Source organism: Talpa europaea (assembly GCF_964194135.1).
Source record: "Talpa europaea genome assembly, chromosome: 4".
NCBI lineage: Eukaryota > Metazoa > Chordata > Mammalia > Eulipotyphla > Talpidae > Talpa > Talpa europaea.
In genome coordinates this window covers 63,816,025-63,838,478 of record NC_140070.1, presented here as the reverse complement: position 1 = coordinate 63,838,478, position 22,454 = coordinate 63,816,025, and positions in this window count along the sequence as shown.

Genomic DNA, 22,454 nt, shown 5'->3' with positions numbered 1-22,454 from the left:
ACCATTTGCATTGATCATGTTACACCTAGGCCTGTTACTGGATGACAATCTAGAAATACTTGGGGCAATTCCACCTCTAATTCACCTCTCAATTTTAAGGACATGTAGGTGAGAAATATGACATATTTTCAAATACCTGGCTTTCCAGTCACTCCAGGCTCTCCTTTTTTACCTGGTACAGATGAACAACAATCACAGCAATTTAAAATGAAATCATCTGTGTTAAGAGTGAAGTTGTCAAAGGGGAAGAGTGTTTCAGTGTCAAAAGCAGAATCCAGGATTAAAGGGTCCCCAGTTGATTCTGTCGTTTCAGTCACTTCTGTGAAGAATGCGTCTTTTTCCATTGGTGGATCACTAGATGACTTTAGACCATTTAGCATGTCTTTTCCTTCAGATTTATTCATAAATTTGGTGTATGATGTGGTCTTTGCTATTGCATCTATATCAACAATAGTCAAAATAATCAAAATGGCACAAAGCCAAGAAAGCATCCACATATTTGAGGCTGTGAAAAAGATATAATGAAACATATGCACATATTATATGAGGGTCAAATGAAAAGATAAAGCACTCTAAGTTTACACATATAACAACACACCTAGACTGCGTGGAACTAGGAAAGGGCTGTGCTCACAGCCAGAGTTGAGCTGAAAAGCCCCCACAAGCCAGTCCCCATCTGGCCTCCGGAGCCCAGAGGGGGATCCAGTAGGCACCAGGGCAGACCAAGAGTGCACTGAAGTGCCGTTCCGGCTCACCATTTTAGATCAGGGAAGTTTTGTGTGTCCACAACACACCTAGACTGTGGAGCTGGGAAAGGGCTGTGCTCACAGCCAGAGGTGAGCTGAAAAGCCCCCACAAGCCAGCCACCACCTGGTCACCAGAGCCCAGAGGGGGATCCATTCAGCACCAGGACAGACCTAGGGCAGACGGAAGTTCCCTCCAGACTCCCCATCTTAGATCTGGGACCTTTGGCATGTTTGCAACATACCTAGACTGTGTGGAGCTGGGAAAGGGCTGCACCCACAGCTAGTGGTGAGCTGAAAAGCCCCCACAAGCCCGGCCCATCTGGCCACCAGTCTGAGCCCTGAAGGGCATTCAGCAATTTGGAGCCCAGGGGGTGATCCTGCTACCACAGGGTAGACTGTGGGACCATAAGACCATCCTTGGAATTAAACAAATACAGAAGGAGATTCTCTGTGACAGTGGCCACTAATATATTCATAGTACTATGGCCCTACCAGAATTCAGACATAACAGTTTTTGAATCGATTGGACCACTAGTTTCCGACATCCCAGAAAGAGCACACCAAAAAGATGCCGGCCAGTACCCACGACACAGTATCCCAATGCATAGGACAAATTAGAAAACAAGCAACAGGGAGAAGAAAAACTACATACAACCAAGCAAGTCCTCAGGAAAAAGACACACTACAAAAAGAAAACCACCCACCAGACTGCAACAACAGTGACGTGGAAGAACTTCTGAGCCATCCAGAAAGAGAATTTAAAATTGCCATGATTAAAAAATGACAGAACTTATTAAGGAAAACAACAATTGGAAGAATGAAATTGAGTCCCTAAAGAGGGAAGTGAAGGAAATGCAGGAGATCAAAGAATTAATGGAAGAGCTAAGGAACTCTGGGAAAAGCAGTGATAACAGAGTAGATGAAATGGAAAAACAAATAAGGACTCTCGAAGACACAGAAATAAAAAGAACCAAAACAGAAAAGGAAAGAGAAGTAAGAAGGAAAAAGACTGAAGGAAGACTTTGGGAACTATCTGACTCCATAAGGAAAGGAAATATAAGAGTTAGATGGATCCCAGAAGGAGAGAAGAGAGACATTATTCATGGAACAGAGAAATTATTCAAGGAAATAATTGATGAGAACTTCTCAAACATGAAGAAGGAGCTGAAAATAGACATACAAGAAGCAAGAAGAACACCAAACTTCCATGATGCAAGGAAAAATATAGCAAGACATAATAGTAATGCTCCCAAGAATCCAAGACAAAAAAATATAATGAAGCTGACAAGAGGGAAGAAACAGATAACATACAAAGGAAAACCAATCAGGCTGACATCACTTCTCTGAAGAAACACTACAGGAGAGAGTGGAGGGACATAGTCAAGAGACTCCAAGAGAACAAATGCCAAACAAGAATATCCTGCAAAGCTTTCCTTCCTCTATGAAGAAAGAATAAGGACCTTCCCGAACAAACAGAAACTCTGGAATTTCATTATGACTAAACCCCCACTCAAAAAATATGACAAGGGGTCCTAAAGCCAGAACCAACAGAGGGATAAATAACAATGAAACATGGCCAAAAAGAAAAGAAAACAGTTATTAAAAGAATAAATAAATAAAATCAGGGGAAAGACAAACAAAATGGCAACTACAGATGCTAACATATCAATATTAACTCTAAATGTAAATGGACTGAACTCTTCAATAAAAAGACACAGTTGCAGGCTGGATTAAGAAACAAAACCCAACCTTTTGCTGTCTCCAGGAAACAAATTTAACTATAAAAGATAAAAATATACTGAAAGTAAAAGGATGGAAATCAATCCTACAAGCAAATGGACCCCCCCCCACAAAAAAAAAAGGCAGGAACAGTTATACTTATATCAGATAAAACAGATTTCAAACTCAAAGAGATAAAAGAGACCCCAACAGTCACTACATTATGATCAAGGAGACAATATTTCAAGAAAAATGACACTCATTAACATGTACTTGCCAAATGAAGGAGCACCAAAATATATCAGACAACTACTATCATCTATGAAAACAGACATCAGAGAAAACACATATGTAGTAGGAGATTTCAACACACCACTATCAACAATGGATAGATCAATGAGACAAAAAATATGTAAGGACACTAAAGCTCTAAATGGATTTAGAGCTCATGGGCTTAACAGACATCTATTAAACCCCCCAAAATCTGAGTAAACATTTTTCTCAAGCACACAAGGATCAATCATATACTGGGACAGAAGACAAACATCAACAGATACACCAAGATTGAAATCATACCATACATCTTCTCTGACCATGAAGGCATCAAACCAGAAATGAACCATAAAAAGAAGGCAAGGAATTCTCCTACCTCATGGAGATTGAAACCCACACTACTGGAAGACCACTGGACTAATGAGGAGATCAAAGAAGACATCAAAAATACTTTGAGTTAAATGGCAAGTAGGACACCAGTTTCCTAAATGTATGGGATGCAGCAAAAGCAATAATAAGATGAAAATATATAGCAATAGAGGCTCACATCAAGAAACAATAAAGAACTCAAAGATACAACCTGATCTTAAAGCTCAAGAACTAGAGAAAGATAAACAAAAAAACCCCTAAAACCAGTAGAAGAAAATAAATAATAAAAATCAAAGCAGAAATAAATTAAATTGAAACTAAAAAAAACAATGCAAAATATAAATGAAACCAAAAATTGGTTCTTTGAAAAAATAAATAAAATAGAAAAAGCCCTAGCCAGGTTCATAAAGGAAAAAAACGGGAGAAAGCATAAATAAATAGGCTCAAATGAAAGAGGATCAATCACAACAGACACAGCAGAAATCAAAAGAATAATCAGAAACTACTGCAAACAAGTTCAATAACATAGAAGTGATGTACAAATTCCTACAACTCTACAATTACATAAAGCTAGATAAAGAAGAAAGAGAACACATAAACAGACCAGTTACATGCAGTGAAATTGAAATGGTAATCAAAACCTCCCCAAAAACAAAAGCCCAGGACCTGATGGATTTACAAATGAATTCTACCAAACATTCAGAAACGAATTAGTGCCTATCCTTCACAAACTCTTCCAAAAAATTGAGAAGGAAGGGATAATACCAAACAAGTTCTATGAAGCCAACAATACACTAATACCAAAACTGAACAAGGACAACACAAAAAAACAAAACTACAGGCCAATCTCTCCAATGAGCACGGATGCAAAAATCCTCAATAAAATTTTAGCTATCAGAATCCAACAATGTATCTACAAGATAATTTACCATGACAAAGTAGGATTTATTCCAGGAACATAAGGATGGCTCAACATCCAAAAATCAATCAATGTTATCCAACAAATCAACAAAAAATATGCAAAAACCATATGATAATATCAATAGATGTTGAGAAAACTTTTGACAAAGTACCACACCCATTCATGATAAAGGCCCTTGAAATACTCAGGATATAAGGAACATACCTCAACATCATAAAGGCCATATATGACAAGCCATATATGATAAAGTGGCCAGTATCATTCTCAATGGTGAAAAGCTGAAAGCATTTCCATTAAGATCTGGAACAAGAGAAGTAGTCCACTCTCACCTGCTTTTCAACATAATTCTGGACATCCTAGCCAGAGCATCAAGATGAGAGAAAGACATACAAGGAATCCAAATAGGCAAGAAAGAAGTTAAACTATCACTATGCACAGATGATATGATAATACACATAGAGAACCCAAAAAACTCCACAGAAAAACTAATTCAACTAATCAATCAGTTCAGTAAAGTGGCAGGATACAAAATCAACACATTAAAATCAGTAGCCTTCCTATACACAAACAATAAATCTGAGGAAGAAATAAAAAAATCTCATTTATTATTGAAACAAAAAAAAAATCAAACACTTGGGAATAAACCTAACAAAATAGGTAAAGGACCTATACAAAGAAAACTATAAAACACTGTTAAAAGAAATAGAAGAAGACACAAAGAAAGGGAAAGACATCCCCTGCTCACAGTTTAGAAGAATTAACATTATCAAAATGGCCATCCTACCAAAAGCAATTTACAGATTCAATGCTATTCCAATAAAAATTTCAATGACATTCTTCAAAGAAATAGAACAATTATTGATGAAATTCATATGGAATTTCCAAAAACCCCGAATAGCCAAATCTCTCCTAAAAAAAAAAAAAAAAAAAAGAAGGGAATGGAGGCATCACATTCCCAGACTTCATACTATACTACAAAGCCATAATAAACAAAACTGCATGGTATTGGAACTAGAAGAGACACACCGACCAATGGAACCAAAGAGAAAACCCAGAAATAAACCCACAGAATTATGGTCAACTAATCTTTGACAAAGGCACAAAGAATATACACTGGAGCAAAGAAAGTTTGTTCAGTAAATGGTGCTGGGAAAACTGGCTTGCTACATGCAAAAAAATGAACCTTGACTACTACCTCACACCATGCACAAAAACCAACTCCAAATGGATTAAAGAACTAGACATAAGACCTGAAACCATATATAGAGAGAAGGAAATATAGCCGTAAGACTAGATGACATGCACTCAAAGAGATCTTTACAGACCCATCACCCAAAGCAGTGATAGTGAAGGTAAAAATAAACAGCTGGGACTACAACAAATTAAAGAGCTTCTGCACAGCAAAAGAGACAATAACCAAAACAAAAAGAAACCACACTGACTGGGAGAAAATTTTTGCACCCAACACTAATGATAAAAGACTGATCACAAAAATCTACAAAGAGGTGATGAGACTCAACAAAAACAAAGAAAATAATCCAGTCAAAAAATGGGCAGAAGAGCTGAAAAAAACTTCTCCAAAGAGAAAATGAAATGGCCCACAGGCATATGAAAAAATGTTCAACATCACTTGTAATCAGGGAAATGCAAATCAAAGCTACAATGAGATGCCATCTTACACCAGTGAGAATGGCGCATATTAAAAAAAGTAGCAACAACAGATGTTGGTGAGGATGTGGAGACAAAGGAACTCTCCTGCACTGCTGGTGGGAGTGCAAACTGATCCAACCACTATGGAGAGCTGTGTGGAGATTCTTCAACCTACTAAAGATAGAGCTTCCATATGATCCAGCAATTCCACTCCTAGGTATTTACCCAAAGGACACAGAAACATTAATTCCAAAGGGCACCTGCACCCCTATGTTTATGGCAGCACTATTTACAATAGCTAAGCTATAGAAACAACACAAATGCCCAAAAATAGATGACTGGATCAAGAAGAAGTGGTACATATACACAATGGAATATTACTCAGCAATCAAAAAAGATAAACACATGCAGTTTGCAGCAACATGGATGGAGCTAGAGGGATCATGCTCAGCGAAATAAGTCAGAAAGAAAAAGAAAAATACAGGATGGTCTCACTCATAGCAGGAATTTAGAAAACCTAAGTAAGAGACCAGGAAAAAAAAATGAATCAATACAAAGTAAAAATCAAAATCAACAAGCAACTATAAACCAGAGTCACACAACAGGGATGGGGGGGGAGAAGGAGGAGCAGGGAAAGGAAGGCTTAGAGTCAAAATAAGGGGGGGTGCAATTGTATGGGGAATATAACCAAAATGAAAATGCATACATTATGCAAAGATGAAAAAAGATGTAAGAATTATATAAAATAAAATATTTAAATTTAAAAAATAAATAAATATTAATAAATAAATAAATTATGTTGAGTAAACTGGGTATCGCTGGTGGCACAGGGGTTAAAGTCTTTGCACTATCAAACTATCACCAGTGAGTTAACCTACATGAGGCCACAGACCTCTCCTGTCTCGCCCACTGGTCCTCTCAGCAGTGTATTTCAGTAAATCTGCCTGTTCTGCTCCCCACTCTGTCTCTAATGAATCCTCTGGCCTACACCCCAGTTCTTGAATGCATAAATAAATAAAATAAATCTTAAAAAAATATGCTGGGAAATGGAATGGTCAAATGCAAAATAATAAAACTTGATCACTATCTTAGCCCAAACACAAAAATCAACTCAAATTCAATTTGAAACTTGGATGTTAAGCCTGAATCTACAAAATGCATAGAAGAAAACATGTAAAACATTTCAAGTCATCAGCCTCAGTGGTATCTTTACAGATATGTCTTTAACAGCAAGAAAAACAAGGGAGAACATAAATTATCATGACTAGATGAAGCTGAAAATCTTCTGCATAGTAAAAGAAACTATGACCAAGATAAAAAAAGGCACCCTACTGAGTAGGGAAAAATATTCACACAACATGCATCTGACGAGTAAAGATCTACAAAGAACTCATACAACTCAACAAAAAGAAAACAAATAACCCAGTAAAATATAAGTGGGTAGAAGAGCTACATTGTCACTTCTCCAAAGAAGTCTTACAGTTGTCCAACAAGCATGAAAAAAAAAGTTCATCATCACTTTTTATCAGAAAATGAAAATCAAACCCACAATGAGATATTGCTTTACTTCTGTGAAAGTGGCCCATATCAAAAAGACCAAAAACAAGTGCTGATGAGAATGTGGAGAACAAGGAATCTGTGAAAATACTGGTGATAATATTTACATGTACAGTACCTATGGAAAACTTTATAAAGATTTATTAATCTATTAAGAATATATGTACCATATGGGCCTCCCCTGGTGGCGCAGGTGGTTGAGCACCACGCTGTGAAGCTGTCCACAGCCTCTGCAGCACTGGTTCAATCCCGGCTGGCCAATGAGGGTCCCACATGGTGTGGCAGACCTCTTCTGTCGCACCCGCTGCTCCCCTCAGCAGTGTATTTTGTCAGTCTGCCTCTTCTGTTCCCCACTCTGTCTCTGGTGAATTCTCTCACCCTCTTGCACATCTGGCCTGTACCCTGGTTCTTATATAAATAAATAAATAAATCTTAAAAAAAAGAATATATGTCCCATGTTATCCAGCAATTCCACTCTCAGGTATCTATCCAAAGAATGCAAGACACTAATTCAAAGGATATGTACACTTCTATATTCATTGCAGCAATATTTATAATAGCCAAGTTATTAAAATAAACTAAGTGCCCAACAACAGGTAAGTAGATTGGCAAGATGTGATACATATGCACAATGAAATAATATTCTGCTGTAAAGAAAGATAAATAGTTGAGTTTTGTGACAAAATGAGGGACCTGGAGGGAATTAGCCTAGCAAGATATATCAGAAAGAGAAAGACAAACACTAGATGGTGTCACTAACACGTGAAATATAGAGAAATGAGGGAAAAGATCTGAGAAAAACAAACCAATAATGAAACCCAGAAATTTGTCTGTAAATTTGAGGCTACAACAGGGGGAATTTAGGAGGTAGAGCAAAGTGGGGAGGGTGGAAAATGGGCTATGGTGGAGATAGACTGTGAGTACCTTTTTAGTGTGTGTGGTGTGGTGTTAAGATCGTGACCCTATGCCTCTAAATCATACATAGACAATGTAGACAATGCTACCCCAACAAAAAAAATGGACAATAAAAACTTACACACAGTATTTTGAGTCTGCAAATACCAGTGTTACACTCTAGTTGTATTCCTTTAAAAAAAGATTTGTTTTATTTATACAAGAACCAGGGTACAGGCCAGATGCACAGGAGGGCAAGAGGATTCACCAGAGACAGAGCAGGGAACAGAACAGGCAGACTGACGAAATACATTGCCGAGGAGAGCAGCGGGTGAGACAGGAGAGGTCTGCTAGCCATGTGGGTTACTCCAAGGCTGGTGGGGATTAAACCAGCACTGCAGAGGCTGCAGACAGCTTCACAGCCCTGTGCTCAACTGCCTGTACCACTAGGGAGGCCCTCTAGTTGTATCCTTGAATGTTGATAAGTGTGTGTATGTTGGGCTACATGAATGATGGATTTTGACCTTACATAGCACATTCTTCCCTTCTGAATCTTATATAGTAATATAAAACCATAAGATAAAATTTTATGTATATTATATTCATTTCTTATTTATAATATCTACCTTTAATTTCTCACATTTCATTATGACCAATATTCCCTGTTTGTTCCATCTCATACCCACATTCATGTTCTTTCTTCTAGTCAATAAACCTCCACAGTACACATTTATTAAAAGCCTATTCTGGGGCCTCCCCAGTGGCGCAGCGGTTGAGCGCTGGGTTGGGAAGCTGCCCTCAGCCACTGCAGCGCAGGTTCGATCCCCGGCCACTCCCCGGCCACTGGAGGAGGGTCCCAAATGGCGCGCAGACCTCTCCTGCCACCCGCTGCTCCCCTCAGCAGTGTACTTTGGTCCTTCTGCCTGCTCTGCTCCCTGCTCTGGCTCTGGTGAATTCTCTCACCCTCCCGTGCTTCTGACTGTACCCAGTGCATGTATAAACAAAACAAACAAACAAACAAACAAACAAATAAAACATGCCTCTATAAAAAAAAATAAAGTATTTACTTTTTTTTAAAAAAGCCTATTCTGTGTTGGATATCATGTACAGGAGACATAGAACAAAATAGCTGCTTTTGTGCAGTTTACATTCCAATGAAAGTAACAAATAGGAACTTATAAACAAATATTTCAGATATTAAGTGCAATGGAGGAAATATATTAACGTATTTGATAAAGAATGAGAAGGAAAGATTGTTTTAGACAGGTAGCTGAAAAAAAGCCTTTCTGAGGAAATAAAACTGAAGCTAATAGGAAGAAGTGAGGAAAGAGTAATGACAAAACAGCAGAGTCAGAAAGAAACAGGTGTAGAGGATTCCAAGTATTAGGAAGTAAATATGTTTTGGCACAAGAGATAAAAAGGAGCCCAGGAGGATCTAAATTGAGAGAGAGAGAGACTTGTAGAGTGCTATGGAACTTCATATAAGAAGTTGCTTTAAGTTAAATCACGTCGCGGGTGAGACACAACCCCACAATAAGCCAAAGAAGATAGTGGTCCAGGCAATCACAAAGGTAGCTTATACAGTTTTTTGATACTGTTTCACTAATTAAAAGAGGACCTCATTTTAGAAACATCATTATTTATTTTCTATCTAAGAGGTGCATCTTCAATTTAGCTAAATTAGTATTTAACTTTATATTTTGAATCTAGGAGGTTTCTCTGTATTGTGGTTTTAATATATAAATATATTTTTGAATGAATAAAGATAAGAATGATCAAGTGTCAGTGGATATGTGGGGAAATTCCTGAGGAATATGATTAATAATTATTTTTCTTTTAAAAATTGGGTTGAGACTTAGTGTTTAAGTTTTAGTTTAAAATAGGCAATGAATCAAAGTTTTGCACTAGTGAACAAAATTTAGGCATAGAAACATTTGCATAGGCATGATGACTAAATTTTATCTCCTAAGACTAAAGTAGTTACTCAGCTTCTCTGGTTGGATAGAAGTTAAGCAAGATATTATGCCCAGTTTCTGATATAACAGCTTGAGTGAGATGAACCAAGATGTTCTGAGGGAGTTTTCCTGTACTGAAGAATGGAAGGAAAAGAGAAACACTAAAAGAAGCCTGAACCAGAGTTAAGAAATGGGGTGACTTCAGGGGTTTTTCCAAGGATGTTGGCAGCCTCCTATGACTTTTCCATTTAAGTAAGTAAAAGTGGAGTTGTGATGAGGAGTAACAGCCAAGAGGAATCATCAGCATCACATTCATTTAGACATGTGAGACCTAAGGAAAAATGTTCTACAGCAAGAGAATATTATATACAGATGTCAGGGAAAGGAATAGTGAAAGAGACAATTGCTACCACTAATTACTTCTTCTTCAGAAATCACATCCATCAAACAATTCTCATTTCAGGGCTCAACATATCTGGTGTTGACTTCTCAGGGCTATGTACTCATGAGGGAGAATTTGTAGAATTTCTGAGAAGCTGTTTCCTCCTGCACCAATTCTTCAAGCAAACTCAAACAAAACTTTTAGAGCTCATATTTTGAGTCCATTCCTAAATATAATACCAGCACAAAGAAAGAGGAGTAAGTTTGTAAGTACAGATTCCAATTTTGCACTTTATTTTTTAAGGGGAATTCTACAGTGAATATGATAGGTTTTGAATGAGCCTTGCTCATTTTTGTGTGTTGATAGATGAGGTAAAAGCATCATAAATTCTATTATCCAGTAGAAGGTTATTACCTTCAAGTGTTTAAGTAAATGAATTCATTATAAATTTTTAAGCATGTTGAATGTAACATTACATTCTAACAAATTAAATTCTTGAGTGCAGTAAAATCTATGAACCCAACTGGACTCCATGTTAAATTTTTTTTTACATTTAAAATGTATTTCATTGAGGTTTTTCTACTTTATTAACCTAAATTATTTATATACTTATACAAGTAAGTACAAACAAATTTAAGCAAGATTAGAATAGGTTCTATAGAAGCATTTTATTTTATTTTTTAAAGATTTATTTATTTATGCATACAAGAACTGGGGTGCAGGCAGAGGTGTGGGACGTGAGAGGATTCACCAGAGACAGAACGGGGAACAGAACAGGCAGATCAACAGAAACACACTGCTGATGGCAGCAGCGGGCGAGCCAGAAAAAGTCTGCTGCATCATGTGGGTTGCTCCCTGGCTGGGGATTGAACTTGTGCTGCAGTGGCTACAGATAGCTTCATAGATTGCTTCTTAACCCCTTGCACCACCAGGGAGGCCTCTGTAGAAGCATTTTAATCATACATTACTAAGAGTAATTAGTCAGGCTTGTAGGTATTAGAATGGGTTCTTACTCTGTCTTTAGTTCTTAAAAATTATTGAAAAACCTTACTTCAAAAACAAATTCAAAAGGAAACCTGCACTCCCCTGTTTATCGGAGCATTATTTATAATATAGTAGCTAAACTATGGAAATAAACTGAATGCCCAAAATCAGATGAGTGGATCAAAACAATGTGTTTTCTATATAGCTATATATAGCTACATCTATAAGGTTACAATTGACTATTCAAAAAAGATAACCTCATGCCATTTTTGGCAACTTGGATGGAGCTGTATGGGATAATGTTAGGTGAAATGAGTCAGAAGGAGAGATATAAATATTAGATGGTGTCACATTTGGAACATAGAGAAACAAACAAAGGGTCAGACAAAGACAAATTTAAAAATAAACCTTTTAAAACTGACTGAATATAGACTGAAGCATCTGAGGGGAATAGATGGGGAGGGGTGATAACAAAGAGGGAAGGGCGCACATGGACTAAAGTGGTGTACCATGAGTGGTTTGGTGGCAGGTGCACTAAGGTAATTATATCTGAAGATGATGATACTATACTTCCAAAATACCAACAATAATGTAAGTCAATGTTACACCAATAAATAAAGAAGGTAAGAAATAAAAAATTTTCACCACCAAAAACAACATAATATAAACCCTAACTATTCCTCACCATTTTTAAGGCCATTGTCACTAACTTACAACATCATCAAAGAAAAAAAAAAAAAAAAAGAAGGCCCAATATAGGCTATAATGCGGTCTGCTAGATTGGGTGATATGCTTGTAGTAGCACTTTTCAGATTAAATAAACTCTATAACTTGGCATCAGACTCCAAGACTTCATCATAGATCTGGATTCTCTTAACTCCATAAAAGGGAAACCTGTGTTTGGGTCACTACTATTGTGTTGGAATGGCAATATGTCACTTTACCATTAGGGCACAGAGCCCTTATATTAAAAACAATTTTAAGTTTGGAATAGATGGGCTAGATATAAATCCTTTTCTTTTAAAAAATATTTATTTATTTATGCATATAAGAACTGAAGTACAGGCCAGAGGTGTGGGGGGTGAGAGGATTCACCAAAGACAGAGTGGGGAACAGAACAGGCAGATTGACTGAAATACACTGCTGAGGGGAGCAGCGGGATAGATACAAGAGGTCTGCTAAACCATGTGGGTAGCTTCCTGGCTGGGGATTGAACTCAGGCTTCAGTGGCTGTGGATAGCTTCATAGGTTGTGTCTTAACCACTTGCGCCACCAGGGAAGTCCCAATATAAATCCTTTTCTTTTTTTTCTTTTTTTTTAAAGATTTATTTTTATTTATACAAACTGGGGTACAGTCAGAGGCATGGGAGGGTGAAAGAATTCACCAGAGATATAGCAGGGAGCAGAAGTCAGACAGACAGAAGACACTGCTTAGGAGAGCAGTGGGCAAGGCAGGAGAGTTATGCTGCACCATGTAGGAATCTCCCTGGCCTGGAATTGAACCCGCAGCTGCAGAGGATGCAGACAGCTTCACATTGAGGCACTCAACATGCTGCAACACCAGGGAGACCCTATAAATCCTTTTCTAACTATGAAGTTATTTTACTAACAAATCCTAGGTAATCCTAGTGCTCAAGAAGTATATATTGTTAGGACCCCCCTGGTAGCCTATAGGTTAAGTCTCAGTGCTATGAGCATGAAGACCCACCATGATTGCTTGAGTTTTATCCTTGGCCAGGGAGCTAACCCACATGGCATAGCAGACCTCTCCAGTCCTACCCACTGCTCCCCTCAGCAGTGTATTTATGTAGATCTGCCTCTTCTGCTCCCCACTCTGTCTCTAGTGAATCCTCTCACACCATACCCACCCCTCCTTCTGCACCTCTGGCATTCACCTGAGCTCTATGCAAAAATAAGTGAAATATTTTTTTTTTAAAAAAAGAAGTATATATTCTTATATCCTCATCCTGTTACCTTGTCCAAGAACTATTGCAGCTTCTGTATGAATTCTTAAAAATCTCTGACTGTATTTTTCTTTTTCCTTCTAACTTATTTCACTGAGTATCATCCTTTCCAGCTCCACTGATATTGCTGCAAATGGTATGAGTTTATCTTTTTTGATTGTTGAATGAATAGTATTCCATTATTGCATGGTTTCACTTATAGGTGATACAAAGGGGAACCAAATAAGGGACCAGGGAAAAAAAGACAAAACTAGCAGGTAACTATAAATTATCTGGAGACATTCAGCAAGGGAGGGGGAGGGATTAAAACAGAGGCACGAAGAGCACAAGAGACTATGGTGAAAGTTCATGGGTGACTTGGTGCTGGGAATTTTATGGGGACTACACCTGAGAGGAGAAATTGTACAAAAATTAATAATGGGGAGTTAAGCAGCCCTGGTTAATAAAAAACTGAATACACAGGCCTGGAGGGGGCTTGGTTTTTGCCTGCCTTCAGTGTGCTGTGGGGATCGCAGCTCGGGTGGTGTTACCAATAGCAGTAGTCCTGCATTCCTGTTAGCTGGAAGATTTCATGTGTCCTGCTTCTGGAGAAAACAATAATGGAGGATGACATAAAAGTGTTGAAGACTTGCCTCTCTTCCTATTAAGGGCTGATCCACAAATGGTTGAACTGGGGCCTGGGATCCATCAAGGTAAACTACAGGCACCAGGAAAACACAGCCCTTGCACTGTAGGTGGAAGTCAGGGACATCCACACTCACCCTATTGATATGAGAGAAGATAGGCCCCAAAATGGGGGTCATAGGGAAGTGTATGTGGAGCAAAGCTGCTGCAGGCCTCTAGTGCCCACCTGAGCTTTGGAACCAAGTTGAACTGGGGTGCAGGATTCTCCATGAAAGTGAACTGTGGCCACCTCACCAGAAGAGTGCAACCACTTGGCATTGTTGGAAGTCAGAGATCCCTCACAACCACCCTTGGATCAGAGAAGGTGGGCCCTAAAATGGGAATCAGTAGGGAAGTGCACAAGAAAAAACCTGCTGCAGGCCTCTGGTGCCTGCCTGAGCTTTGGAACCAAGTTAAGCTGGGGTATGGGATCCACCATCTACAAGGTAAACTGTAGACACCAGAAAGTACAGCCTCTGTATTATTGTGGGAAAAAAGGGACCCCACAATCCCCACTGGGAACTGAGAGAGGGATGACTCCACAAATGAAGTCAAGGACCTCAAGATCCCCTTGTGGAATTGAGTAAATACAGAGGGAGAAGATCTTCAGGGACAGCACCCACCAGCATACCCACAGCATCATTACCCTTGTGGAGTTTTGGCATAACAGTGCTGGATTTTTGTCTGGCCACCATTCCCAACATCCCAAAAGGAGCACTCCAAATAGATGCCCACCAATACCAGAAGCACAGAGTCCTTCACATAGAACAAACTAGAATACAAACAACAGGGAGTAGGAAAAATACAAATGACAAAGCAAGCTCTCAAGGGAAGGACACACCACAAGAAGAAATCAGCAACCAGAATTCACCAATGACATGGAAGAACTTCTATGCCTGACAGATAGAGAATTTAAACTTTTCATGATTGAAAATATAAAGAAGACAAAAAGGAAAAGAATTGGCAAAATAATTAATGAACTGAAGAATGAAACTGAATCCCTAGAAAAGGAAATGAAAGAAATGCTGGGAATCAAAAGATTAACGGAGGAGCTCAAGAGCTCTGGGAAAAGCAATGTAAACAGAATTGATGAAATGGAAGAACAAATCAGTACTCTTGAAGATACAGAAATAAAAAGAACCAAAAAAGAAGACAAAACAGAAGTACAAAAGAAAAAGAATGAAAAAACACTTTGAGAAATAACTGACAAAACGAGGAAAGGAAATATAAGAGCTAGAGGAATTCCAAAAGGTAAGGAGAGAGAGAGAGCCAGGAACCAAGAAAATATTCAAGGAGATAATCAAAGAGAACCTTCCAAGCATGAAGAAGGAGATGAAAATAGACAAACAAGAATGGAGAAGAATACTGAATTACCACAGTATAATGAAAACTACAGGAAAACACATAATAGTAAAGATTGCAAGAGTCCAAGACAGAGGAAAAATAATGAAGATGTCAAGAGAGAAGGAACAATTAATCTATACAGGAAAACTAATCAAAGTGACATCAGACTTATTAAAAAAAAACACTATGGGCAGAGCTCATATGGAGTGATACATTCAACAATCTCAAAGACGGCAAATGCCACCAAGAATATTCTACCCAGGAAAGCTCTCCTTCTATGAAGAAAAAATAAGAAGTATAGCAGAAAAACAGAAACTCCAAAATTCATTATAACCAAACCCCCAAGGCAAAAACAAAAACAAACAAGCAAAAAAAAAAAAAAAACCTACAGGAAGTCCTAAAGCCAAAACCAACAGGAATAAATAAGAATAACAGAACAAGGCAAGGAATAAAAACAAAAAAAGGGAAACTAAATGGCAAATACAGACACTAAGGTATTAACTCTGAATGTAAATGGATTAAACTCATCAATAAAAAGACACAGAGGAGAGGGATTAAAAACAAAAATCTAATCTTTTGCTGTCTACAAGAAATATATTTAACTACAAAAGATAAATCTAGATTGAAAAAAAAAGATTGAAAAAAATCCTACAAGCAAATGGACCAAAAAAAGAAGAAAGGAACAGCTATACTTATATCAGATGAAATAACTTCAAACTTACAAAAGTAAAAAGAGAGGGGCCTCCCTGGTGGTGCAAGGGGATAAGCACCACACTATGAAGCAATCTGCACCCCCTGTGGCATGAGTTCGATCCCCCGCCGGCCAGGGAGCAACCCACATGGTGCAGCAGACCTCTCCTGCAGCTCCCCTCAGCAGTGTATTTCAGTCTGTCTGTTCTGCTCCCTAATCTGTCTCTGGTGAATCCTCTCATCACCCCCTCTGCCCCCCACCGCATCTGTACCGCATCTCTGGCCTGTACTCCAACTCTTGTATTCATAAAAAATAAATCTTTAAAAAAAACAATTAAGGGCCTCCCCGGTGGCGCAGTGGTTGAGCGCTGGGTTGTGAAGCTGCCCGTAGCCTCTGCAGTGCTGGTTTGATCCCTGGCCACTGGCAACGGTCACACATGGTACGCAGACCTCTCCTGCCGTGCCCACTGCTTCACTCAGCAGTGCACTTCAGTCCTTCTGCCTGTTCTGCTCCCCGCTCTGGCTCTGGTGAATTCTCTCACCCTCCCGCGCTTCTGACTGTACTCAGTGCTTGTATAAATAAACAAACAAGCAAACAAACAAATAAATAAATAAATCTTAAAAAAGAAAAAGTATTAAAAAATAATTTAAAAAAAGTAAAAAGAGACAAAGTTGGTCACTACATTATGATCAAGTGGACAATATATCAGGAAGATAAAACACTCATCAACATATACTCACCAAATGAAGGAGCACCAAACTATCTAAGACAATAATTATCAGCACTGAAAATAGACATTAGAAAAAATACATATATAGTAGAAGACATCAACACCCCACTCCCATGAATGGAAAGATCAATAAGAAAAAAAGATAAACAAAAACACGAGTCCTAAATAAAGACCTAGATCTCATGGGCTTAACAGACATCGCTAGGACACTGCACCCCCCCAAAAAAAATGGTGCTAGAAAACTGGACCACCACATGCAACAAAATGAAACTAGACCACTACCTCTCATCGTGCACAAAAATCAACTCAAAATGGAGAAAAGAACTGGACACAGGATCTGAAACCATAAAATATATAGAAGAAAATGTACGTAAAACACTACAAGAATACATCACAATAACATCTTTAAAGACTCATTACCCAAAGCAAAAAAAGTCAAGGAGAAGATAAATACCTGGGATTACATCAAACTGAAAAGCTTCTGTACAGCAAAAGAGACATTAACCAAAACAAAGAGACACTCCACTGATTGGGAAAAAATCTTTGCACTCCATGCACTGATAAGGGACTGATCATAAAGATATACAAAGAACACACATGACTCAACAAAAACAAAGTAAAAAATCCAGTCAAGAATGGGCAGAAGAACTTAAAAGATACTTCTCCAAAAAGGAAATGCAAATATAGCCAACTGGCATATGGAAAAATGTTCAACATCCCTTATAATCAGGGAAATGCAACTCAAAACCACATTGAGATACCACATTACACCAGTAAGAATGGCACGTATCAAAAAAACAAGCAACAACAAATGTTGGTGATGATGTGGTGAAAAAGGAACTCGTCTAGAGCTCCCTGGTGGCACAGGGGGTTAAAATGCAACCTATGAAGCTATCAGCAGCCACTGCAGCATTGAGTTCAATCCTCAGCCAAGGAGGTGACTGACATGGTGCAGCAAACTTCTCCTGTCTCACCTGCTTCTCCCCTTAGCAGTGTATTTCAGAGAATCTGCCTGCTCTGTTCCCCACTCTATCTCTGGTGAGTCCTCTCACCAGCCCCACACAGCTGCGCTATACGCCAGTTCTTGCATACATATATATCAATAAATCTTTAAAAAAAAGAAAAGAATAAGGAACTCTTCTACATTGCTAGTGGGTGTGCAAACTGGTCCAACCACTATAGAAATCTGTCTGGAGGTTTCTCAGTCAAATAAAAAATGGAGCTACCATATGATCTGGCAATTCCACTCCTAGGGATCTATCCAAAGGACACAAAAACATTGATTCAAAAGAACATCTGCACTCCTATGATTATTTCAGCTCTATTTACAATAGGTAAAACCTGGAAACAACCCAAATGCCCAAAAATAGATGACTGGACCAAGAAGATGTGGTATATATACACATGCAATATTAGTCAGCAATCAAAAATGATGGTTGGAGCCAGAAGGAATTATGCTTAGTGAAATAAGCCAGAAGGAAAAAGAAGAATATTGGATGGTTTCACTTATAGCAGGAATATAGGGGAACCATTAAGACATCAGTGTAAAAAATAACAACAGTACAAAACACAACAAAGCAAATACACTAAGATCAAAATCATTCCAACTATCTTTTCTGATGATAAAGGCATCAAACTATAAATAAATCATGAAAAGAAAATAAGAAACCCTCCCACATCATGAAGATTGAAATCCACACTACCAGATAACCACTGCATTAAGGAGATCCAAAATAAACACTTTAAGTTGAATGGCAATGAGGATACTTTCCAGAATGTATGGGATGCAGCAAAAGCAGTAAAAAGAGGAAAATATATAGCAGTATAGGCTCACATCAAGAAATAAGAAAGAACTCAAAGAAACAACTAATCTCCCATCTCAAATAACTAGAAAAAGAACAAAAAACCCAAAAACCAATAGAAGATAGGAAATAATAAAAATTAATGTAGAAAGAAATGACCAAACAATAAACAAAATAGACAAACCTCTAGCCATGATACAAAGAAAAAATGGGAGAAAACACATATAAATAGGATCACAAATGAAAAAGGAGAAATTGCAACAGACTCAGTTGAAATCAAAGAATAATCATAGATAACTAAGAACATTTATATGCAAACAAGTTCAACAATTTAGAAGAGATGAACAGATTCCTAAAATGATAAAATCGTCCAAAGATAGATAAAGTAGAAATAGAATACCTAAAAAGATCATTAGAAGTAGTGAAATTGAAACAGTAATCAAAACAGTCCCCCAAAACAAAAGCCCAGGACCACACGGCTTCACAAATGAATTCTACTGAACATTCAGAAATGAATTAGTGCCTATCCTACACAAACTCTTTCAAAAAATTGAAAAAGAATGTATCCATCCAAATACATTCTATGAAGCTAACATTACACTATTACCAAAACTGAATAAAGACAACACAAAAAAGAAAACTACAGGCCAATCTCCTTAATGAACACTCATGCAAAATTTCTCAACAAAATCCTTGCCAACAGAATCCAAAACTGCATCAAAACCATAATACACCATTATCAAGTGGGATTTGTTCCATGGGCATACGTATGGTTCAACATCCAAAAATCAATTAATGTAATCCAACTCATCAACAAAAAGAAAAATAAAAACCATAGGATCATATCACTAGATGCTGAGAAAGCATTTGACAAAGTGTAATATCCATTTATGAGGATGGGCCTTGAAAATCTCAGGATAAAAGGAACATAAATTAACATGATAAAAGCCATATATGACAAACCCACAGCCACTATTATTCTCAATGGTGAAAAGGTAAAAACCTTTCCTTTAAGTCTTCCTTTTCCCTCTAAAATTAGGAACAAGATGAGGATGTCCACCCTCACCACTGCTTTTCAATATAATACTGGTAGTCCTAGCCAGAGCAATAAAAGAGAAAGACATTCAAAGATTGCAAATAGGGAAAGAAGTAAAATTATCACTATGTTCAGATGATGTGATCATATACCTCAGGAACCCTAAAACCTCCACAGAAAAACTAACCAAAAAGAAAAGATCAAGCAGTTTATTCAAGTAGCAGGATACAAAATCAACACACAAAACTCAGTAGCCTTCCTGTACACAAATGATCAATTTGAAGATGAAGAAATCATAATAAACATCCCTTTTATAACTGAAACAAAAAAGTTCAAATACTTGGGAAAAAAACTAATCAAAGAGATGAAGGAACTATAAAAAGAAAATTATAAAACATTGTTAAAAGAAATAGAAGACACAAAGAAATAGAAAGACATCCCCTGCTCATGGGTTGGAAGAATGAACAATATTAAAATGGCCATCCTGCTCAAAGCAATTTACAGATTCAATACTATTCCAATAAAAATCTCAATGACATTCTTCAAAGAAATAGAACAAATACTGGCAAAATTCATATGGAGTCACAAAAAAACCCAGGAATATCCAAAGCCCTACTGATGAAAACAAAGGAGAAAGGAAGCATCACACTTCCAAACTTCAAGGACTACAAAGCCATAATAATTAAAACAGTTTGGTATTGGAACAAAAACAGACACACAGACCAATGGAACCGAATAGAGTCCAGAAATAAAGCTGCACTTATATGAACAACTAATCTTTGACAAAGGAGCAAAGAATATGCAATGGAACAGGGACAGTTTGTTCAATAAATGGTGCTGGGAAAACTGGACCACTACATGCAAAAGAATGAAACTAGACCAGTACTTCTCACCATGCACAAAAATCAACTCAAAATAGAGAAAACAACTGGACATAATACCTGAAACCATAAAATATATAAAAGAAAATATAGGGAAAACAATACAAGACATACATCTCCGTAACATCTTTAAAGACTCATCCCCCAAAGCAAAGAAAGTGAAGGAAAAGATAAACAGCTGGGATTACATCAAACTGAAAAGCTTCTGTACAGCAAAAGAAACATTAACCAAAACAAAGAGACACCCTACTGACTGGGAGAAAATATTTGCACTCCATACAACTGAGAAGGGATTGATGACAAAGAAATGCCAAGAACTCACATAACACAACAAAAAAAAGTAAACAATCCATTCAAAAATAGGCAGAAGAACTTAAAAGACATTTCTCCAAAGAGGAACTGCAAATGGCCACAGGCATATGAAAAAATGTTCAACATCCCTTATAATCAGGGGAATGCAAATCAAAACTACAATGAGATATCATCTTACACCAGTAAGAATGACACACATTAAAATAACTAACAACAAATGGTGTGGATGTGGAGAAAAAGTAACTCTCCTACAGTGCTGGTGGGTATGCAAACTGGTCCAACCACTATGGAAAGCTGTATGGGGGTTCCTCAAACTACTAAAAATGGAGCTACCATATGACCCAGCTACCATATGACCCTCCTACTATTGGAGGAAAGGAGATACAAGGTCACACAAGGAGATAGGGGTAGAGGGGATTAGCATAAGCCATTAACTCAGTTATAGAAACCAAGACCTTTGGCATCAAAGCCCAGATCAGGGGGCACAACACCCAGAAACTATCAGACTGCTATAGGGAGTCAGGAGCACAAACCATCCATGCACAAAGAGGAGCTCCTCCATGAAGATGATAAAACCAAATTCAGGACCAAACTGGGGCAGCAATTCCTATGCCCACCTGTGACTATGCAGGTGCTTCTTTTCACTAACTCTCCCTCTTCAGAGCAGCACTTCCTGCCTGCCTGTGACCTGTACTTGCCAGGACTTTTCTTCACAAACCTCCCTCAGTGGGGGCAGCTCTCCTCAAGGCCACCCTCTTGTAACCATGCAGGCCTCTCAGCAAACCTTTCATGGCAGCTCTTCCTGCCCGCTTGTGTATATGCAAGTGTCCTTTATTCTGTCCCTTTCCCTAATAAACCTGCTCTTTAAATATAACCAATGTCTCTGTCTCGTGGGTAAACTTGCCTGGGAAACTCAACATGTGGCACTAAAATTGGAGCTTTGGTGAAACTTTTCCCAGAGTGAACCAAGGACCCCGCACTCTAAACCCACTGACTACAAAAACAACATCACCACTACTAGGGGTATACCCAAAAGATACAAAAACACTAATTCAAAAGAATACCTGTGCCCCTACATTTATTGCAGCACTATTTATAATAGGTGAGACTTGGAAACAACCCAAATGCACAAAACTAGATGACTGGCTCAAGAAGATGTGGTATATATACACAATGGAATACTATTCAGTAATCAAAAAAGATAAACTAATGCCTTTTGCAGCAACATGGATGGAGCTAGAAGGGATTATGCTCAGTGAAATAAGACAGAAAAAAATGCAATAACAATGACAAACATAACAAAACAAGATAAAAGTGAACTGACAACTATAAATCAGAGACATTCTGCAGGGGAGGAGGAAGGAGAGGGATCAAAATGGGGGAAGGAAGAGCACAATGGACTATGTTGATTGTGGACGGGTGAACTGGTAGTGGAAATTCTATGGGAATTACATCTGAGAAAAAGAAGCAAAAATTGCAAGAAAATAAAAGATGTAAAATATATATAAATAAATTAAAAATAATAGTCATTTCATAGTTTTGAAGTCAAAAAATGAACAATGATTTAAAATCTACTTACA